Here is a 20,175-nt window from a genome sequence, read left to right as displayed (position 1 = left end):
TCCAAGATTTTGGATCACCTTTACTATCATTACTCTGAATTCTTTTTCAGGTAGACAGCCTATTTCCTCTTCATTTGTTTGGTCTGGTGTGTTTTTTCCTTGCTCCTTCCTCTACTTTGTGTTTCTCTGTCTTTTCATTTTGCTTAACTTACTGTGTTTGGGGTCTCCTTTTCACAGGCTGCAGGTTCATAGTTCCCATTGTTTTTGGTGTCTGCCCCCAGTGGCTAAGGTTTGTTCAGTGTGTTGTGTAGGCTTCCTTGTGGGGGGGACTGGTACCTGTGTTCTGGTGGATGAGCCTGGATCCTGTCTTTCTGGTGGGCAGGACTACATCTTGTGGTGTGTTTGGGGGTATCTGTGAGCTTACTATTTTAGGCCGCCTCTTTGCTAATGGTTGGGATTGTGTTCCTGTCTTGCTAGTTGTTTGGCATAGGGTGTCCAGCACTGTTGCTTGCTGGCTGTTGAGTGGAGCTGGCTCTTAGCATTGAGATAGAGATCTCTGGGAGACCTTTTGTCATTTGATTTTACATGGAGACAGGAGGTCTCTGGTGGACCAGTGTCCTGAACTCAGCTCTCCCACCTCAGAGGCACTGGCCTGACACCCGGCCGGAACACCAAGACCCTGTCAGCCACATGGCTGACGGATGGAGCCTCGGCTCACCCATGTGGAGGGGTAGTGAGCCCAACCCTTCTGTCCCCCCAGGCTGCGTCTCCCTGACCGTGCCCTCCATGGAAACTTCTGCCTCTTTGGGCCTCTTTTTGCTAGTGTCGACCAAGTATTTTTGCAGTCACTTGGTGGCTCCTTGGATCTCGGGGTGTCTAGGATGGCCTCACTCACACGTCTGGTTGTCGGTGTGGCTGTCATCCAGGCTTCTCTCTCCACATGATCTCTGATCATCAAGAAGGCTAGTTCAGCCTTTGCCACATGGCAGTAGCAGAATTGTAATCTCAGCAAGTGAGAATGGAAGCTGTAAATGCTCTTGAGACCTTGCTAGGAAGGCATACAATGTCACATCTGTCGTATTCTAGTTGTCATGTCTAGCTGTCAAAGCAAGTCACAGGGCCAGCCAAGGTTCAAGGAAAGGAGACATAGATGCCATTTTTTGATGGATGGAGCAAAGTCTTATTGAAAGAGGAATGCACACAGGGTGGAGAGGTTGTTCTTGTGGCCATTCTGTGTCTCTAACTCTATGTCTATCTCCAGCTCAATCTCTACCTATATCTGGATATTGATATGGATATAAAAATGGATATAGACATAAGTATATAGATAGGTCAGTATTCTTCAATACATAGATATTCACATATAAATGTAAAAATAAGCACACACACATATTCTTGTCCCTGTGGGGCTTACATTCTAGTTGCAGAGACTCAGCCTGATATTTGAAAAGTGACATTAAAGAGGGATAAAATGAGTGGGGAGGCAAAGTACTGAGTTGGAGGAAGAAAGAGATCCCTGAGGGCCCATGTGAAGGTGAGAAGGAGCTTCAGGGCCTTGAGTGTTTGTTTTCCTGCACCCCTGAAATGTGCTAGGCCTATCCAGGTACTGATGAGCAGACTGGTCCAGAGGAGATGAGGGATGTGGGTGAGGAGGGAGAGAAATCAGGGTGAGGAGTTAGATTGGGTCAAGCCAAGGGGGCCCTCAAATGCTGGTTGAGTAATTCAGATCTGGATGAGTGGGAGCCATTGAAGGATATTGAACAGAGATTATTTTAAAAAAAAATTTAGTGAAGTACAGTTGATTTACAATGTTGTGTTAATTTTTGTTCTACAGCAACGTGAGTCAGTTACTCTTCTACTCAGTTATTCTTTCTCATTTTCTTTTCCATTATGGTTTATCATAGGATATTGAATTCCCTGTGTTATACAGTAGGACCTTGTTTTTTATCCACCCTATATATACTAGTTAACATCTGCTGATCCCAAACTCCCAATCCATACCTCCTGCCCGCCCCTGCTTCCCCCTTGGCAACCACAAGTCTGTTCTCTATGTCTGTGAGGTGTTTTGTTTTTTAATTTTTACATTTTTTTGGCAATGAGCTTTTGGATCATCCTTTTCCTCTTTTTCCTATCCATAATCTTCCCCTCCCCCAACCAAGCCCCATGACTCAGGGAAAGTTTCTTTCCCATTCCTTCCAGAGGATTAACAGGTATTCCTGGTTTAGCCAGATGAAAACTGCTGTTAACTGGGACCACCTCCAATTTGCCCCAAAGCTAAGCTCTTTCTGGTCCTGATATTTGAGGGTCATTCATCCATTCCTTTATTTAGTTCACATTTATTGGGCCAGGCATTGTTTTATACCTTATATTTATATTTCCTTATTTAAGCCTCAAAACAATCATTACCTTGAACATAAAAAAAAAAAAAAATCAAGGTCTAGAGAGTTGAGGAGCATATTCAAGGTCACACAGGATTCTAGATTCAGACTCAGCCCTGGCTTCAGTCCCCACTCCCTACTCCAAGTCCAGGCTCTGTCACCTTGCTTGTCACCCACAGGGAGGGACTGGCTCTGCTAAGTGGGCTGTCCAGGGTGGCTTCACGAAAGGGGAACTCCTTGAGCAAGTCCTACTCTAGAATGTTCACAGACATTGAGGGGCTAATGTGTTCAGCCTTTCCGACCTCTTCCCAGATGCTGGGAAAAAGTCCAGGGGTGGCATCAGCCAAGCCCCTTAACAAGGGCAGGCGGCAGCAAGCCTGCATTGATGGGTGGAATTTGAGCCCTTGTGAAGGCTGCCTATCTCCAGGACCAACGGCCCATCCAGACATCCCTGAGGAGGCGGTAGCAGCCTTTCCAGTGCCTGGAGGAACCTGTGAGAGTTTGACCAGGTGGGCGGTGGGGAAAGCCCTGGAAGGAGGCACCTCTGGGACAGGCAGGACTGAGGAGCTTCTGTCACCTCTGAGGATTTGCATTAGCTGGCCTGCTCTATTCTGTGTTAATTTAAACTTGCTTTTGCATTTTTTGCCTGTAGACTTTATGAGGTTTTACATCTCTTCTTTTACATGGTCTTCACAATGTCCCCAGGATGAGGCTGGCATGGGCGCTGCTGTCCTCGTTTCTCTCCCATGAAGAAACTGAGGGACAACGTCAAAAGATGGTGAGGGAGGAGGGACAGGGACATATTTATTGAGCGCATGTTATGTGCCCAGTAACTCATGGAATCTCCTCATGACTCCATCTTTAGGGATTAGGAAACTGAGGCTCAGAGAAGGAGGTGGGGCCTCAAAGGAATTCAAGCTTATTAGTTACAAAACCAGGGCAAAATTCAGCACTTCAGACACCCCAGCTCTGACTCTTGCCTCCCTGCAGGCCCTGTCCTGGATCTAAGGTCTCAGGAGTGACGACTCATGGTGGTCCCCAGTCTTAGCCCCATCGGGCTTGGACGGAAGGAGAAGGACGTTCTCAGAGCTGCCTGGGCTGGATGTGGCCAATGGCCTTCCACTCCCGCTTCCTCCCCTCCCCCCTCCTGAGCAGCCAGCTCCACTCCCACAGTCCCCTCTTTGGCAGTGGGTGGGGTCTGCCCATCCACTGGTAGATAACTGTGGAAAACTTTAGCTCACAGGATGCTCAAGCCTGGGGCTTTTCTCTAGACACAGCTGGGACATTCCCCCCAGTCCTCTGGGCTGGGACCTCTGGGATGCTTCTTCTAAAGGCCACGTGGTCTCATTGATTTGTCCCAGGGGCTGGGATCTCCAAGACCCAGAATTCAGACCCCCAGACACTTTGATTTTCCATGGCTTGGTCTTGCTCTTTGCATAAAAGAAAGAAGATTCCTACCCACTCCCCAAAGTTGTCAAATGATCAGGAGTGAGAATGAAGTCAGTCACAGACTTACCATCTCATCACATAAACTACTGAGCACCTGGGGGACACCCAGCACTGAGATGGGCTCTGTGTGTAGGAAACTTTCAGGGAAGGCTCCTTGCCTTCAAGTAGTTTACAGCACACAAAGAGAGCCAATGACTGAAAATAATGAGAATATAGTTATGAAGAAGGCCCACCACTGTCTCACTGAATATTACTTTCCCCTTTTTGATTTGTGATCTCCAGGACCCATTCATTTGTTCATTTGTTCATTCTTTCATTCATTGATCTGTTCATTTGTCCATCTACCCACCCATCCATCCATCCATCTATCTACCTGTCCATCCATCCATCCATCCATCTATCCATCCATTCATCCATCCATCCATCCGTACATTCATCCATCTACCCACCCACCCACCCATCCATCCATCCATTTGCCCATCCATCCATCATCCATCATTCATCTCCCCATCCATTTAGTCACCTAGTCATTTGAGGAGCACAACAAGGTACTAGTCTAAACACTGGCGATACAAAGAGGACATAACAGACCCTGCTCTAGGGAAGGGGACTGATCCTGTAGTAGAAGGCAGCAAATATAGTGAAAGAAAAAACCTTGGCTTAAAGTAAGACCAAGGCTGTAATTCACATTACACTCACTAGTAATAATCTCTGTGTCTATCTGTTCCACTCACCTTCAGGTTACTTTATATTCTCAGTATCCCTATTGCTTAGCATAGTTCCTGACCCCAAATAAGAGCTCAATAAATGTTGAATGAAAGAACAAGAGAAATAAAGCAAAGAGTGTTGTAATCCCTTTCGAAGTCTACTTCCTCATGGGAGAAAATGGGTGTTAATGATAGCCTGGTAGAGGTTAAATAAATACAGTACTTTATTTGCCTAATGGGACGCAGTACCTGGATCAATAAATATTTCCTTTTTGCTTCCTTCTTTAACTTGGGCATGCCTCTTTCCTGCTCTCAACCCTTTTTCACAATTTAAAAATGAAGGGGTCAGGCTACTGTCTGAGGGCCTGATCTAGTTTGATTCGAAATACTAGATAATAGTCTAGCTCTTGGCATTTTTCCCGGGAAAGTTCTGCACGCTTTTCATAGATCTTATGTGGTGCTCACTGTATATTACCAATTAAATATGAATCATCTGTGGGATGCTTCAGGCTCCTCATGGATAGTACCTTAGTTGCTTAGAAAAGTATAGTAGGGAGGGTCCCTAACAGTGACCCCAGTTTTCTTTTTCTTCTTCCTTTCCCCAAACACAGGCCACTGTTTGTTTATTTATTTATTTATTTATTTTTGGCTGCGTTGGGTCTTCATTATTGGATGCGGGCTTTCTCTAGTTACAGCGAGCGGGGGCTACTCTTCCTTGCAGTGCATGGGCTTCTCATTGTGGTGGCCTCGCTTTTGTGGAGTATGGGCTCTAGGCTCGTGGGCTTCAGTAGTTGTGGCACACGGGCTCAGTAGTTGCGGCTCTTGGGCTCTAGAATGCAGGCTCAGTAGCTGTGCTGCACGGGCTTAGATGCTCCGCAGCATGTGGGATCTTCCCGGACCAGGGCTGGAACCTGTGTCTCCTGCACTGGCAGGCAGATTCTTAACCACGGCGCCACCAGGGAAGCCCCAGGCCCCTCTGGATTTCCATATGGCTTTTTAACTATTGTCTCTGTTACAGGTCTGAGAAACAAAGCTGCCCAGATGAGATTTTGATATTAACGACTGTGCAGGGAGGGACTCCTCTCTTTGGTGGTCCAAAATGGCATTTGGGGACCCCCTGATGTCAGTCAGACACCAGAGGTTTGGACGCTAAAATGCTGGAATTTGGTTTGCATTGCCCCCTGGTGGCAAGACTAGTATTTGGTCTGCATTGGCCCCTGGAGACAGCCGGGGAGGCGGCGGGGGAGGGGGCAGTGTTACTGGGCCAAGCCCCAGAGCCACCGGTGAAACGGTAAAGAGCAAAGATACAGTGCCAATGAACTTCCTGAACACTTCTTAGGCTGTCTAAGACACCGTGGAGGTCATCCAAGAAGAATAAGTAATCCATTCTGCCCCCAGGGAATATGTTTTCTGGCCTTCTGAACTTCTCCTGGAGAATACCTGTTTTCTGGACTTCTCATCATTCATTTACCCGTTCATTCCTTATTTTCAACATTTATTGAGCACCTTGTATGTTCCAGGCACCATAATGGGTGCCGGAGTTACAGAAGTAAACAAAACAAACAACAAGCCTTCACCTCATGGATTTTTACACTCTCAGATCCCTGCCTTAATGCCTGACCCTCAAAACACTTACACAGTCTACATACTCCTGTAAAACTTTGCTTACATCTGATGGCCAGTGAATCCTTTGCTGAGGCATTGACTGGTTGGAACTTAAAATATTCTTCTAATGAGGTATTTAGAGGGAACTGCAAAAGAGAAAAACCTCAAAGACGGAAAAGAGTGTATGATTAATGATGGAATTTCAGGTACTGGAGGTGGGACATTTGGAGGCACAATTGGGAAATTCCTTGCATTCTCCAAAGCCTACCAGCCAAGTCACTTCCTCTTCTGCCTGTGTATAGGACTGGCTCTTCCAGCTGTGTCTCCCCATCAAGGTTGGTTGGGGTCACATGAGAGCAGTGGGGGCTATGAATGTATCCCTGGACTCCAAAGAAGAGGTCTATGGAGTTTCTCTTTCCCATATAAAGAAGAGGGCTTCCCTGGTGGCGCAGTGGTTGAGAATCTGCCTGCTAATGCAGGGGACACGGGTTCAAGCCCTGGTCTGGAAGGATCCCACATGCCGCGGAGCAACTAGGCCCGTGAGCCACAAGTACTGAGCCTGCGCGTCTGGAGCCTGTGCTCCCCAACAAGAGAGACCTCGATAGTAAGAGGCCCGTGCACCACGATGAAGAGTAACCCCCACTTGCCACACTAGAGAAAGCCCTCGCACAGAAATGAAGACCCAACACAGCAAAAATAAATAAATAAATTAATAATAAAAAAAGAATAAGAAGAAAGAAATCCCAATTGTATTTGTTCTTAGCTCTGTCCTCAAGGATTTTATCATCTTCTGAAAGAAGAGAGAAGTTATAGATATATAAACTTACAAGAGAGGCACAGGTAGGGACTAGGGGAGTTCCAAGAGAGGAGAGGCAATTGTATTTATTTATTTAGGCCATACTGAGAGGCATGTGGGGTCTTAGTTCCCCGACCAAGGATCAAACCCGCGCCCCCTACACTGGAAGCACAGAGTCGTAACCACTGGATCACCAGGGAAGTTCCCAGAGGAGAGGTGATTTATAGCTGAGGCATCAGGGGAGATTTCATGAGGAGAGATATTTGATTTGTATATTATTATTTGGGAAAGTCAAGCCTTGCTGCAGCAGGAAACCTGGTGCTAGAAGAGGATGTTTGGACAGCCATTGGGGAAGTGAAGCTCAGTCAATTCTCCAGGACTAGAGGGTTGAGGGAAGGATTCTCATTTGACCTCTGGAGATGTTCTTGGGAAATACTAATCTAATAAACCATCATCTAGTCTCTCCCCACCCGCCCCTTCACCTCCTGGGTGCTAGCAGGTCAGATCACTGAGCTAAAGGTCAATACCTTGGATGGCCTGTCCTGCCATCTGCTCCAGACCTGAGCAGATGCATTAAAGCTTTGAGTCTCTATAAAATTTGCAGATGGTGGCACAGGTCAGCTCAGTAGCAAGTTTCTTTCAAACCAGGATTCTCTTTTTTTCTCCTTCCCTAGGTATTTACCACTCTCCTCTATTTCAGATTGGCAGCAAAGTGGGATTTAGTTTTTGTTTGCAGAATGCTACTGCTTTATCGTGCCTTCTATATTTTGAAGCTGGGCTGGTGCTGGGGTGCAGTTGTTTTGTTGTGCATCTTATTCAGCCTTTAGGAATTTGGAAAAGTGGGACACTTTAAGGACTTGTGGTTGGATTAATTCATTTTTGGAGTGTGGAGGGAGCCACACTCAACCTATGGTACCCTCAACCTGGGGTATTCAAGGTACCCCAAACTCCCATGCTGGAGAAAGAGCCCTGCTTATGATTAGGATTGTGTCAGGGAGCACAACGGAAGACATGTCACAGGGAAAAACTGGGGGGGCAGAATGTCACTCTTTGTGTGGGACTTGGAATAATGTTTCATTTCCTCTGTCACCACACTAAGGTCCCTGGCGCTCAGGTTTGCTGCTCTTCTCTCTCCTGCCGCCAGAGGGCGATCTAGCGCCAGCTCTTCTGGCAAAAGCCGCAGAGGGGGAGTGTTATGGCAGGGCCTGGCCACACTATCCTTTCTTACTTTCCCTCCACAGACATGCCCATGTGTTTGGTCCAGAAAGACCCACATAGGTCTGTGAGTCTAAACCACATGTTCCATTCAAACTTCTGGCGAGTCTGAATTGGGTAACACAGGGCTTGCACCACCAATAATCACGTCACTTGTGTGCGAGCTCCTTTGTAAATGTCATGGGGAGGACAAATGATCCGCTGGGTATAATTAGACGTTCCTAGGTTCTTGGTCACCAGATGTCACCATCTATTTAATTCTTTTATTTATTTTTAATTAAAAAAAATTTTTTTATATTGGAGCATATTTGATTTACAATGTTGTGTTAGTTTCAGGTGTACAGCAAAGTGATTCAGTTATATGTGTATCAATACAGGTATATTTTCTTTTTCAGATTCTTTTCCCATTTAGGTTATTACAGAATACTGAGTAGAGTTCCCTGTGCTCTACAGTAGGTTCTTGTAGATTGTCAATTTTAACGTCTATTTATTTCTAATGCACTGCTGGTTGTGTCTCTACCTTGCTCAAGATCCCAGGACTCCTTGGCAAAGGCCTTTTGTAATCTGTCCCCAACTGACCTGGCCACTTTCATCTTCTCTGTCATTGCTGCCATTCACGGGCATTCTTGAGGTGCAGGGCAGTATAGGCAAGGGACCTGGGGTGAGAAAGAACAAGCTGGGGCCCTGGCTCTTTAATGGACTGCATCCACGATGGTAGTCACTGTGCTTTAAAAGCAAATAAGGAGAGTGGAAGCTGCCATCTGTGTCTAAGCACAGGGAACACTGGCTGCTCTGTGACTGAGCCAGGCGGCCCGGGCGCGGCCTGACCGTGAATCGTTGCCCACCAACCAGGCTCCACTGGGCTCCTGAGCAGATGGCTATCATTTGGAACCATTCCAGCCTCTTTAGAGGAACCTGACATTCTACTGGCTGTCGGGCCTGCTCCCCCACTTCCTGGGTTGGAGAAGCCGCCAACTTCCGGGCTGTAAGACGGCAAGTTTCCACCAGAGGCTGCTGCTGCCCTTGTCTCTCACATTCTGTCCTTTCCTTTCCATTTGGGAGACCCGACTCCACGATCCACTGCCCTTTTCTGTTACCTCCTGCTTCCAAGTGTCCAGGTGTAGTTCAATGACCTGCTGGGGGAGTGGGCAAGATTCTTGAATGCTTGGATTTTGATGCATATTTGGTGGGAAAGGGCCGTGTTCCAGCAGCACCGTGAATGTGAAAGGGAAAAGGACTCACTTCTTCCTTTATTCTCCACTGAGCATCTCTCCACACTCCCTGAAAGGGCTGTGAGGCCATGATTGGATCCTGGCTGGTCTTTAAGTCTCTGTTTATCAAGGAGGCTGTTCCCCACAGACAAGATGCGCTCGTGGCTGCCGCAAATGCCCTGGGAAGGACCAGGAATTCTACTTAGATTTACAATCTGAAGGAGATGCAGAATACACACATTGGCCCAGGAAACCTAGCCAACTGCCGCTGAAAACTCCTGTGTCCTCTCCAGGCTTCAGTAAAGCCTGCTTTATTGGCTCGGGGCTGAATTGCTTTCTCCTACTGACCCCCGGCCCCCCCCCCCCACCCCAGCCCACCACCTTCTCCTGCCCTGTCCCCTCTGGCCAGCTCTGAGAGCCTCTGGCACAGCCGTATTTCTTTCTAGTTTATCCAGGCTTGGGCATTGTTCCCCACAACCCCGCCCACAGAGAGGGTAATTTAATGAATCCAGTGCTTAGACTACTGTAATTCTACCCGATCCGCTGTCTCCCGTGTTGTGTCACCCACCTCCGGCCCCAGACCATCCAAATTCAAGACATAAATCACCCACCGCCAGCACGCCACTTCCCTAGACAAGAACCCATGATGGATCTCTATTGCGTTTTGAATCCAAACTACTGCCTGGCATTCAAGATGCTTCACATTCCCCTCCTGTTTTCATATTCAGCCAACTGTGTCTCTGTTCTCTGCTTTGCCAACACAGTTGTCTCTACACTTCACCTGAAACTCCCACTAGTGAAAAATATCCCAGAGCCAAAAAAATAAAAAAGCAAAAAAACACTTTAAAGACATACCAGGCGCATTTGTATGTCCTGGCCTAGAATCGCCTCTCGTGTTTGTTTCTCAATCCCAATGCTACCCATATTTGGAGTCAAGTTTCAAATCCCACCTCTTAGACAATCTGAATCCACAGTGACATCTTTTTCTTTTCTTTTTTTTTTTTTTTTTAGTCCAGAGCATTTTTGTCTGCAGCAGACGTGTTGGCATGTAATTATGTGCAAGGTGCTGATGTTGAGTTGTTTTATACTCATTTACCCAATTGTTCAGTAATCGTTCACTGAATGCTTACTATTATGTTCCAGGCTTTGGGCTGATTCATTCGTCTACGAATCGCCCCTGATTTTTTTTCTCTCACCTCCACGGCCAGTCAATCAAGTGGGCTGAAGGATGCTTCCAAAATGTGTGCTATGCTTGGCCGTGTGTCTATACCTCCACTTTCCCCTTGCCCGCTCTGCACTGCTCCTGTCTGCACTGCTGAAATAACCTTCCAACTGGTCTCCCACGTCTGTTCTTGCCCCAGTGCTGTCCATTCTCCACAAAAGAGATTGTATTCTTAAAAATTTTTATTTTATATTGGAGTAGAGTTGATTTACAATGTGTTAGTTTCAGGTGTACAGCAAAGTGATTCAGTTATACATGTACACGTATCTATTCTTTTTCAGATTCTTTTCCCATGTAGGGCATTACAGAGTACTGAGTAGAGTTCCTTGTGCTATACAGCAGACCCTTGTTGATTATCTATTTTTTTTTTAACATCTTTATTGGAGTACAATTGCTTTACAATGGTGTGTTAGTTTCTGCTTTATAACAAAGTGAATCAGTTATACATATACATATATCCCCATATCTCTTCCCTCTTGCATCTCCCTCCCTCCCACCCTCCCTATCCCACCCCTCTAGGTGGTCACAAAGCACCGAGCTGATCTCCCTGTGCTATGCGGCTGCTTCCCACTAGCTGTCTATTTTATATTTGGTAGTGTATATATGTCCATGCCACTCTCTCACTTCATCCCAGCTTACCCTTCTCCCTCCCCGTGTGCTCAAGTCTACTCTCTAGTAGGTCTGCGTCTTTATTCCCATCCTGCCCCTATATATAGTAGTGTGTATATATTAATCCCAATCTCCTAGAGTGTGTTTTAAAGGAGAAGATCAGATTGAATTGGTTAATCACCTTGGTTAAAATCCCTCCATGTTTAAAAACCTCCAGGGGTGTTCTACTGCACTTAGAATCAAATAGAAATAGAAAATTAAATAGAACACCCCACCCTGGCCTATAAGGTTGTGTGCCATTTGGCCCCTGCCCACTTCTCCAGCCACATCTCCTGCTTCTGTCCCCATCAGTCACTGGCCTCAGCCTCCCTGGTCACCTTTCCATTCCTAGGGCGGCATGCCAATACATTCCTGCCCCTGAGCCTTACTCTTGCTGTTTCTGCCTGGGGTGCTCTTTCCAGATGTTCAGGCCACTAACTCTGTGTCATCCTTTGGGGTTTAGCTCAAGTATCACCGACTTAGAGAAGCCTCCCATCACTGTATTATTAAATGTTGCCTCCTGGCCTCCCGGTTAGTCTCTTTCCCAAGATTTTGTTTTATTTTCTTTATAGCACTTGTCTTATTCATTGATTTATTTATCGCTACCCACCCTTACCCCCTCTAGCATGTGAATTCCAGGAAATCTGGGGACTTGTTAGTCTTGTTTTCTGTGGCATTGCCAGCACATAGAACTGCTCTCAGCACCTGGGAGAGACTCAGTATTTGTTTAAGTAAAGGAATGAATGAGTGATTAAATGACTGTGTGAATACATGGATCCAAGGTGAATAAACATGATCTCTGCCTTCAGATAGTTCACAGAATGCTTGTAAAGGGGAGAGACTAATAAACACTTCCAATCCAAGGAAACAAACGCTATGAGATGTATAAAACCGCTATTTGAACACAGATTAGGGAATAACTAAATCTACCTCAAATGAATGAATCTTATCTCCTTGCTTATATTATGGTTCCATAAGGACAAACTATCTTACACTTCTATTATACTCCCCACTGCAGTGGTTTCTAAATGTCTGTCTCTGGACCAGCTGCAACAGAATCACCCAGAGAGCTTAAAAAACATCACAGATGTCTAATTCTGACACTGCAGATCTGAGTGAAACCCTACGGTCTTTGTATAAAAGGTCCCTGGGGGTTTCCGAAGCACACAGGCTTGGGGACCACAGTGCCACATTGCCCAACATAGGGCTGAGTGCATGGTAAGGGCCCAGTGTTTCTGCCTCAACTGAAATAAATCCATTTCTGCCTGGCTCATTCTTTTTCTGATGAGCCCCAGTTGAGCCTGGGATAAATCACCAGCATGTCTGAGGTTCCTGGGACCAGGGGCGTGATATGAGAAGATACAGGCGATCATTCCTTTTTCCTTGCCTGATGGCTCAGTGTTGCTCATCTCTCTTCACAGCGATGGTTATTAACAGCCTTATGGGTTTTTTATTTTTTTAATGAACAGCACACAGGTGTTCTCCTATCAGTTCCTCCCCTTGTGAGTATTGCATGGCGGCAGAGATCTGCAGCCTGGAGATACGCCCCCCAGGGTTGGAAGCCTCCTCTTTCTGTAGGCAGTGGGCCTGGGGTTGAAGGGCAGGAGGGAGTCTGCCTGTTTGTGCTGATGTCAGAGAAAGGTTTGTACCTCACATACACAGTGCTATATATAAAATAGATAATTAATCAGGACACTGTATAGCACAGGGAACCCTACTCAATGCTCTGTAATGGCCTATATGGGAAAAGAATCTTAAAGAAGAGTGGATATATGTATATGTATAACTGATTCACTTTGCCACACACCTGAACCTAACACAGCACTGTAAATCAACTATACTCATAAAAATTTAAAAAGAAAGAAAAATAAAGAAAATTCTTACCTTAAAAGAGGTTTGTAACTCAGGCCACAAAGAAGGATCCATGGGCTTCCACTGTCTCTGGTGTTTATTCACTGGGGGCCTGTGCTCAGCAGGTTGGTGGCCTGGAGGCCAAGGTAGGAGGTGACTTTCCTCCAGCATTGGGAAACCTTTGGGGATCTTTCACTTGTCTTTGTGTCTTGACCTGTCATTGGGAGGACCCTAGCAGAGAATGGCTGGGTAGCCAGGGCTTAGCAGCAGATTTCTTGAATGCTGGCGATTCCAGAATTTTTATGTAAGAGGAGCTTAGAGGTGGCAATATTTTGAAGTGGGAGCTAGAGGCCTTCTCTGGAAATTGTTTTATAGCAGGCACATTGTTTGTACTTGGATTGTGTGTTGGCTAGGGATAGTGTAGGGGTCAGACAAAGATTATAGAGGAAAAACACCAGAGATCCCCCCATCACCCTATGCCACCTACCTACGCCTCTCATCAATGTCACCTCTACTCTCATGGCTTAATCTTGGAAACAAAGTTTCTCCAAATCTCATCTCCTCCCCCCACTTCCTTCACTCCCTTACAGCAGCTAAGATCATTGCAAAACTGTACATTCTCAGCTAGGCTTGCTTTTAAGTATTCTGGCTACAAATGGGCAGACTCGATGTGCATCATAGTTTCCATCAACTACTTGGAACAGGGCTAAGAATGAGGAGGGAAGGGAAAGGGCTCCAGAACAGGTAGTGTCACCCCAGTGACCATGCACTAAGGCTCACGTCTTTAGGAGAGGGAATGCCTGAGTCCCGCACACACAGACACTCTTTCCTCTTCTCCTATAGCAGGATTCATAGAGAGTTGATGTTTGATGTTCCAGCCCACGATACAGTAGAAACAGCAAATTTAGAAGAGAGCAGAAGTTGCTAGGAGCAGGTACAATGACAGTGGGAAAAAGAAAGAGACAGACAGACAGATAGACAGATGGACTGACTCTAATGGAAGACACACTGACTGCCAGGGCCCACGGTGCCAAGTGGAGGATATGGGGGTCTAGGAACCAGAACACCCAAGTTCTCACTCTTGTTCTACCACTAGCTCTCTGGGTGGCCTTGGACAAGTCCATCAAGCCTTTCTAGGACTCGATTTTCTCATCTGTAAAATGGCAATAATAACAAACCCAAACACCCCTGGCGCCTATCCAATGAGGGAACAGGTGCTATTTTCTCATTTTTACTTGCTGGTTCTTTTGTTTCCTTGCTTGATAACAAAAATAACAAACTTGTTTGTTGTAAAAACAACTTGTAAAAAAGAAAAAAGAAATAGAACGATTCAGAAGTACATAGAGTCAATACAGAAAGTACTCTTTACCTCTTCATGCATCCCCTTCTCCCCAGATCTTATTCCTCAGTGTTCCTAGAGTGGAATGTATCCCTTTAGACTAATAGCACTTTGTAAAACCCAAACAGAGTACAAGTATAAGGAATGAAACCAAGAGGACAGAGCCATTGTATCTTGACAGCTCCAAGGGCCTCTCTGTACAGAAATTCAGAAAAAGGGCTTCAAGAAACGGAGGGAAAAGGTTAAATGATGTGCAGCCCATTCTATTTACTAAGGCAGGTACACATATAGTGCTTTTCATAAAGGCTTCCATAAACGTTGTAAACATATATAGAAGTTCTGGTGCTGAACGATGACCTTCTGTCCTTCAGACAATTCACTTTGGTAGAAAAGATCCTTCTCCACCTACGCTATCCTTCTGCTTCACACTTACCAGTAAGTTTACAATAGGTATCACTAGGCTGAGAAGTTAATCCCTTGCAGGCATGCAGAGTATATACCAAAGGCAACAGATGAAATAGTTCTCATCAGTTTCCTTTATCAGTTGGTACACATTTGTCTTGATTTTTGATTTGTGTTTGTTTCTCTTTTTTTTTAAAAAAAAATAAATTTTGGCTGTGTTGGGTCTTCGTGGCTGCGCGTGGCTTTCTCTAGTTGCTGCAAGCAGGGGCTACTCTGTTGTGGTGTGCGGGCTTCTCATTGTGGTGGCTTCTCTTGTTGCAGAGCACGGGCTGTAGGCATGCAGGCTTCAGTAGTTGTGGCACACAAGTGCTCAGTAGTTGTGGCTCGCGAGCTCTAGAGCGCAGGCTCAGTAGTTGTGGCGCACGGGCTTAGTTGCTCCGCGGCATGTGGGATCTTCCTGGACCAGGTATCGAACCTGAGTCCCCTGAGTTGGCAGGCGGATTCCCAACCACTGTGCCACCAGGGAAGTTCTCGTTTCTGTTTCTTTACGTTGGTAACCACCCCCTCCCCAAATTTTCATTAACTTGAGCATAGGCTAAATTAGCTAAACAGATTCACCCCTCCTCATTTTTGGCTCTGCCTTTTCTGGTTGGACTTTGTTTTTTCAGCCCACTGTATCTAGCTTTGGTCATTCTTTTTTGGGGGGCCACGCCCTGCGGCATGTTAGATCTTAGTTCCCCGACCGAACAGGAATCAAACATGCGGCCCCTGCACTGGAAGTGTGGATTCTTAACCACTAGACCGCCAGGGAAGTCCCGAGCTTTGGTCATTCTTGAAGCCAGGAATGTCCTCTTGTCTCCATGTGGGTGGCTCAGGGGGAAATACCTTCCCGTTTTAGGAAAGTCAAGGTCGCATCATGGACAGACAGATAGACAGACTCAGAATCAGGAGTCCAAGACCCAAGACCTGTGATATCGTCTTCATTTCACTCCTTTGGGTCTCAGATTTGTCCTCTTCAGAGCCATCTTTCCAGCTCAGAAGATTTAGGGTTCTGGGATTCTGTACTTAGATATGGTTTGCCTGCTAACCTTTGCCTACAGTGGGACTCGAACTTTCCGTCTCACCCCTTAGTCCTCTTTGTCCTTCTGGAGACTCAGATGTAGCCCATAAGTGTGGGGTCCCAAGGAGAGGGGCCAGTTACTCCCCAGGGTTTATGTATCCAGCCCTGCCCGCAGTCTCAGGATGGAAAATTACAGAAGAGTCGGAGCCCGGGGGACCCAAGGGTGTAAAGCTTTGACCATTTCTCTTCAAGAAGACAGGTTTAAATTAGTCTCAATTTGGGGCTCAAGAAACCACAAAATTATAGAACTTGAGCTAACAAGGCTTTTAGAGACCTTTTAAATTTTTAGTTTTCTTTTTAATTATAAAAGTAATGAGCTGGTAAAAATAAATTTTGATTGTACTTAATGGTGTAAAATAAAAAGTAAAATGGCCTTTATTCCCATTCTCAGTGACACTTTGCAAGAAATTCTCTGTGAAGAGTTTCTTATATATGTGCTAGAAATGTGCTGTGCATTGTCACACATCAATATACATCCTTGTATCAGCTCACCTCCACTCGCACTTAGACACACAGACACACGTGGGGCTGTTTTATCAATACAAACTTTGCACCTTGCTTTTTGTGTTTAATGAAATATGTTGGAGCTTTTCCATGCCAACACCCATGGACGTTCCTTGCTCTTTATAAGGCTACCTAGCATTTTCTGAGGGAGAGGACATTGGCTGCAACAAGTAGCAGACAGCTGGGTTATTTCTACTTGTAGCCGTTGTGAACCGTGCCTCTCAGAGAGCCTTTCATTTAATGTCTTCTAAAGTTTGACCCTTGTTTGACACAAGTTTGACACAAGTTTAGAAAATCTCAGTGACAAAAACAAACAAAAACAGCCAACCAGCCAACCACCAGTTTAGAGCTGAAACAAATACGGGAAACATTTTATTTTATTTATTTATTTAGGTCATGCCATGTGGCTCGTGGGATCTTAGTCCCCCGACCAGGGATTGAACCCAGTCGTGGCAGTGAAAGTGCCGAGTTCTAACCACTGGACAGCCAGGGAATTCCCAGCATTGCATTTTAGATGTCTCCTTCCCACATCCTATGAAAAGCTCGAGGAATTCATTCAGGAAGGAAACCTGAAAAATACGGCTTCACTCTTTGTTTGCCAACTTGTTTTTGATCAATTTCACTCTGAAAACATTCTTCCCTAAATCATTTATTTATATCTGAATGTAAGTCGATGTTAATGTTCTGTATGAATATGCAGTAGTGCTCTAGGAAGACATCTGGGAAAGGCTGTCCTTCACTTCACAGGTGAGGGGTCCGAGGCTCAGAGAGAGAGGAGTCCCGGGTCCAAGATTACTGAGCTGACGATTAGCAACAGAAGGAAGACCAGAACCCAAGGCCTGTACTTTTTCTACCGTGCTGCTTTCAGAAGCCCCTTCTCAGGCTGTGAAACTTTTGCAACAGCGTTCAAAGAGATTGGCAAGAAAGCTGAGCGTCATAAAATAAGCCTGGGCATCATCTGGGTCAAAAAAAAATGAGTTTGAAGTAAGCAATTACTTTAATAAGAAGAGTTTGGTAAATTCATTGGTTGGTAACTAGATTCACACTCACTGTGCTTTGTGTCATTTTTATAAAGGTGCAGCGTCATGCCGGGAGTTGCCTGATGAGCTGAAGTCTCACCCCAGCACTACAGCCCTGAGAGAGATGAGGTGGGCATGGCCCTGGGGGCTGGGGAAGGTTGTGTTGGGGAGGGAACCAGCTGACTTTCTCTTTCAAAGGCTTCCAAAAAGTTGAGATCAGGGAGGTATATGAGGCCTGTGATAGTTAATTTTACGTGTCAACTTGATTGGATCACAGGGTGCCTGGATATTTGACAAATCATTATTTCTGGGTGTGTGTGTGTGAGTTTTGGGGTGATGTTAGCATTTGCATCAGTGCACTCAATAAAGTAGGCTGACGTCCCCAATGTGGGTGAGCATTGCCCCATCTGTTGAGGGCCTGAGTAGAGCAAAGTGCAGAGGAAGGAAGAATTCCACCCTTCCTGCCTGATTGCTTGAGCAGCAACATTGATCTTTTTTTTTTCACATATTCTTTTTTTAATTGAAGTATAGTTGATGTATAATATTATATAAGTTACAGGTGTGTAGTGTAGTGATTCACAATTTTTACAGGTTACACTCCATTTATGGTGATTATAAAATATTGGCTATATTAATCCCAACCTCCTAATTTATCCCTTCCCCCATACATACACTACTGTATATAAAATAGATAACCAGTAAGGACCTACTGTATACACAGGGAGCTATACTCAGTCATCTATAAGGGAAGATAATAGGAAGAATAATATATATATGGATATACTTATGTATGTATAATTGAATTGCTGTGCTGTATACTTGAAACTAACATGATATTGTAAATCAACTATATTTCAATTAAAAAAATGATTAAGCATGGCCTTAAAAATAGATTAAGTAGGGACTTCCCTGGTGGTCCAGTGGCTAAGACTCTGCGCTCCCAAACCAAGGGGCCTGGGTTTGATCCCTGGTCAGGGAACTAGATCCCACATGCCACAGCTAAGAGTTTGCATGCCGCAACTAAAGATTCCACATGCTGCAGCTAAGACCTGGCGCAGCCAAATAAATAAATAATAAATATTAAATAGTATATATTAACTATATTCCCTGTGTTCTACAATATATCCTTGTAGCTTATTTTATATATAATAATTGGTACCTCTTAATCCCCTACCCCTATATTGCCTCTCCCCCCTTCCCTCTCCCCACTGGTAACCACTAGTTTGTTCTCTATATCTGTGAGTCTGCTTCTTTTTTGTTATATTCACTAGTTTGTTATATTTTTTAGATTCCACAAACAAGTGATATCATATAGTATTTGCCTGTCTCCGTTTGACTTATTTCACGTAGCATAATACATTCCAGGTCCAACCATGTTGCTGCAAATGGCAAAATTTCATTCTTTTTTATGGCTGAGTAATAGACCATTGCAACATTGATTTCTTTTTTTTAATTAATTAATTTTATTTTTGGTTGTGTTGGGTCTTTGGTGCTTCATGCAGGCTTTCTCTAGTTGAGGTGAGCCTACTCTACACCATGCGGTGCGTGGGCTTCTCATTACAGTGGCTTCTCTTGCTGTGGAGCATGGACTCTAGGTGCGCAGGCTTCAGTAGTTACGGCATGTGGGCTCTAGAGCTCAGGCTCAGTAGCTGTGGCGTGGGGGCTTAGTTGCTCCGTGGCATGTGGGATGTTCCTGGACCAGGGATCGAACCTGTGTCCCCTGCATTGGCAGGCAGATTCCTAACCACTGAGCTACCAGGGAAGCCCCTGAAACATTGATCTTATACTGCCTTGGGCACTCCTGGTTCTCAGGCCTTCAGTCTCTGATTGAATTAAACCACTGGCTTTTCTGGGTCTTCAGCTTGCAGATGGCAATCTCAGATTCCATAATTATGTGAGCCAATTTTATAATACATGTCTCTCTGTATATATTCTGTTTCTCTGGAGAAGCCTAATAGAGGGCCTGAGGTTAACAATATTGAAGCCAACAAGTCCTCAGTTTGTTCTGGTGGTATCTGGGAAGCTTAAGAAGCTTTTCAGGATGAACTGTTAACCCCACTCAAGGAGACTGCTCTTCCGTGCAGACTTGATTGAGGGTACCTCACGAAGAGTTGAGGAAGGCATGAAGGAATGAAGAAGCTGCTCTGGGCCAGGAACTCTCCTAAGAGCATTCATGGACACTGTCTCATCTAAGCATCACCATCTTCAAAGGAGTTCTTATTCTCATTTTATAGAAAAAGAAATTGAGGGCACGAGAGAGAAAATGACTTCCTAAGTGTCACACCAAGCTGAACTGGTATCTCTAAGGGATGCTTCTGAGTTACCAGCAAAGCCACTTATGAATATCTCTTGTATTAAAACTTGACTTTGGATTGTCTGTGTGTCTTCCAGGGCTCCTGAGAGTCTGAATGAATCTGACCTTCCTGGACCCCCAGCTGCAGAGAGGCCACTGTCTATATACTGTTGGGTGAAGACTAAGCCTGACCTTTAGTTCAGTCCTGTCCCAGCCCTTCCTAGCTGTGTGATGTTGGACAGCTTATTCAACCATTCTGTGCTGGGGTTTCCTCAGCTGTATGACAGAAATAATAAAACCTACCTCCCCACATGGTTGGAAAATTTTTTTTAGATTTAATTAATTAATTAATTATTATTAATTAATTAATTAATTAATTTATTGGCTGCTTTGGGTCTTCTGTGGCTGCTGCCGTGAGTGGGGCTACTCTTCGTTGCGGTGCACAGGCTTCTCATTGTGGTGGCTTCTCTTGTTGC

Source organism: Phocoena phocoena, chromosome 6 (assembly GCF_963924675.1).
Source record: "Phocoena phocoena chromosome 6, mPhoPho1.1, whole genome shotgun sequence".
NCBI lineage: Eukaryota > Metazoa > Chordata > Mammalia > Artiodactyla > Phocoenidae > Phocoena > Phocoena phocoena.
The sequence above is the reverse complement of the archived record's forward strand: the minus strand, read 5'-3'. Positions refer to the sequence as shown.